Raw genomic sequence first — 3406 nt, 5'->3', positions numbered from 1 at the left:
AGTCAGCACTGGTTTCACTTTTTTTGACAGTCTTTTTTTCCTGTCTTGAAATCTGACTCCCTGTTAAGATTTAAAGGACAAACAAACTTCTGAAATGGATCTTGAGCTATTCATTATTTTCCAGTGACATTTCACGTGAAAGATAATCCTCAGTGTTGAAACACAAGGCTCTAGACGAGTTTAGAAGCTGTTTGCTAATGCTGCAAGCTCATGGAGCAGAAATCACAGTCAAAGATAAAAATATTATAAAGACCAAAAATGACCAAATTATAAACACGAGACTGATCAACTTCACCTTGTTGGCAAATTCCACATTTTCTTTTTATTTACATAATTTGTAGAAAAAAGATATCTATTAATGATGCTTCAAAAGGAGCAGAGCAAATAGTAGCAAAAAGGTGTCCTGTCATCACCATGCTTCTGCTTTTGCAGACACATAAAACCGTCTAACATTTCTCTGCTCTAATAGCCCAGAGTGTCATGCAGAAGAGCACACATAAAAAGAGACATGGACATCTTGCCTGTGACCCTCAGCAGTCATAAACCAAAACTTCAAGAGAGAGGGCAATGCCCAGAGCCGGATATGAGAGCCAGCGTGTCCCTTTAAAAGCTGCCAGCCAGAGCCAAACAGAGGGAAGGAATGTTCTGGGGCCTTAACAAAACCAGATGCCCCGGCTTACTCTCCCGCTCGCACACATGCTCTCTCTGCAGCCTTCTCTCACTCAACACTCCACGATCGCAGATGAATGCAAGAACCGGGCTGAAGTGCATTGACTTCTGTTCTGTCCATCTTTAACGCTGTCTGGCTCCTAGCGCCTAGTCTGTAACCCAATCGTCTTATCTTCTTGTCGGCTTCTCTTCACCTGTCTGTGCTTTAACTCTCCCCGCCTTCCCTCAGTCCAGCGACATTAATACCCACGCACAAGAGAAGCACAGATGGAGATTATACCACTCTCTCCTGTACATCCTCTTCAGACAGCACTGCCAGTACCTTACGCATCACAACACTAGATACAAGGGTCACGCCTTGACCTTGTATGTTGTGTAGGTTATTTTCAGGTCAGTGACTCGCCGCCTTGATCCGCTCCCAGGGAATCTCCTGTGAGTGAATTAAGGGATTGTTGAAGGAAGGAAGGATGCATGAGGCTTTAAGGAGACGCACCTACAGTAAGATGATCCGACAGGATGGAAATATTATTTATTTTGCTCTTATACTGTATCTTTAAATTCATGTGTGCGTGTGTATGAACCCACCCCTCCCTCTCTCGTTTCCTCTTTCACATCCAGATGTGCCACACCTATGCCACCAGACCCAGGTGATGTGTACCTGTGCTGGAGCCAGCTGCTGTGCCAGCTGTGCAGGGTGAGGGTGAGCAAGTTGAGCAGCGTTTTAGAAGGAGATGAGCAGACTGCTGCTGCAAACAGGGAGATGGAGGAGCATCATCAAAGGAGCACCAAGTCAACCATCAATGATAGGACATTGATTATCAGACTACAGTTATATTACATCAGAGGAACTATTATTAAGAGTTCAAAATTGCATACAAGGTCCTGAGTCTAAGCTTTTTTCTAATCCTGTAACTTAAAAAAGGTTTTGTGGTTTACACATTTTTTGATTTTGAGACTTTTCACTCTTTAGTTTTTAAGCAGCTGCCATTTTACTCTGACATAATGATAAGGGTGGACTTTTGAAAAACTCAAGGGATATATGGTCTTATTTGATGTTAAAAAAAACAAATTCAGTTCAATTTATTAAGGTGGGACAACAGCTGACATTAGCATTGAGCGGCTAACTAGTTGATATGTACGTTAAACAGGGAGTAGCTATAAGCTTTTATCACTTTGTTGATTAATAGAGTGAATTCCTCGCTAATGTAAAGTTAGCCAAGAAAAGATTCAATGCTAATAGCTGTTGTCTACAAGTAGCGTGGTTGTCAAATATGCTGTTTTACTCTGAGATGTACATGTTGACAAGTTGATATAGGGATGTTAAACTGTCGAATGACAATCTATAGATCCCCTGTGTTTGTACGACTAAAAACTAGAACACAGAAGTTCACCAGAACATTTGAGCTTCCCACCCTGAGCTTGACCAATGGCGGGAGAGGTTAAAGACACTTAAACTAGAGCTCACGACTGAGGAATGTTCAGAATTGAAGACACATGACGCAAACAGTCAAACAGACCATAGTATAGAATACAGCAGTGTGTAAGGACGGATGAGAGGGGGAAAAAATGTCATAGACACTGACAGAGACAGTGACGTGGCAGAAACGCTCATTCAAGTACTGCTACACTTATCCATGGGGTCCTGTTCACTTTGTTTCACTTCATCAGTGTAAATGCTCCTATTAAGGTGAGTTATAACAGCTAAATCATCTCCAGAAGGCTACAGAGTTAAATGTATGGATGCAACTCGAACTGTAAGTGTAAGTGGCGGACCATTTTAAATCAATAAAAGCTTTTTCAAATCATTATTTGATATAAAAGCATTGATCGTTTTTTTTTTCAAGTATGTAACTGTGTCAAAAGGAGGATAGCGTACCATAACGTGGATAACGCAGGACCCCTTCTTTCCACATCAGGGTTCTAAGTCAGTCATCTTGTATTCAGACTGAAGTACAGCACACCGGTTTTCTGGGCTCCAGCCTTAAGGACTTAAATAACACACTTCCTGGTGAGACATACATTATGCTGTCAGAGGAAGCATAAACAGTAATCTCCTGAAGGTGTGAGCTGCTCTGTGAGCAGCAAAAGCAAGATCTTACACAAGCAGTCTACTGCAGCTGAAGATAAGATGGTGACTAGTACTGCATGATATAGCATGATAATGTAGAGCAGTTTCATCACAAATTAAACCCTTGTTTGTTTCTCTTTGTTCTTTTGTTTTTAAGTCGAGATTCATTTCTGTCTAAACCTGCACGGCTGTCATATTTGGTCACTTTTCTCCCTTTAATGGCAGAAAACAGTCTCATTATTTTGGTGGGTTTGAATCCAGAAAATCCAAGTGACCCTTGTGCATCATGGTGAGAAATGACTGTCATTCAGACATTTTTATGCTATTAAATATTGGAATATCTATGCTGCAAAAGGGCAAATGCCCTTATTCTCAATTGCTCTTATTCAGCCAATAATTTGTAACAATAATAAACTGTTTTGTAGCTTTCAAAGTCTTTTAATCAACATCAGGCGAGCATCTGCTGAGGGTTTGTTTGCGCACGAACATCTCAGCAGGCTCTAATCTGTTCTAGCTGTTGTGGGTCTGCAGAAACCCAGTGAGAGATAAGAGAGAGGCTGAGGGGGAAAGAAGATAAAAACTTTTTTCACATCTGTAGGGATGTCAAATGAATCATTTTGAAAATAAGAGGCTAACTTAGGGGCCATCAATCTTAATTGTTAGCAGTTT

The 3406-nt window shown here is 41.0% G+C and overlaps 1 long non-coding RNA gene across 1 annotated transcript; it reads left to right on the top strand.

Moving 5' to 3' along the window:
* The first annotated feature begins 329 nt into the window (after positions 1-329).
* Positions 330-2475, top strand: LOC117824867. Its single transcript, XR_004633737.1, has 2 exons — positions 330-1167; positions 1288-2475. It is a non-coding gene; the product is annotated as an uncharacterized LOC117824867 (long non-coding RNA).
* The last annotated feature ends 931 nt before the right edge of the window (positions 2476-3406 follow it).

Source organism: Notolabrus celidotus, chromosome 14, assembly GCF_009762535.1.
Source record: "Notolabrus celidotus isolate fNotCel1 chromosome 14, fNotCel1.pri, whole genome shotgun sequence".
Lineage (NCBI taxonomy): Eukaryota > Metazoa > Chordata > Actinopteri > Labriformes > Labridae > Notolabrus > Notolabrus celidotus.
Note: the sequence above shows the minus strand (reverse complement) of the source record. Positions and strands in the feature narration are given on the sequence as shown.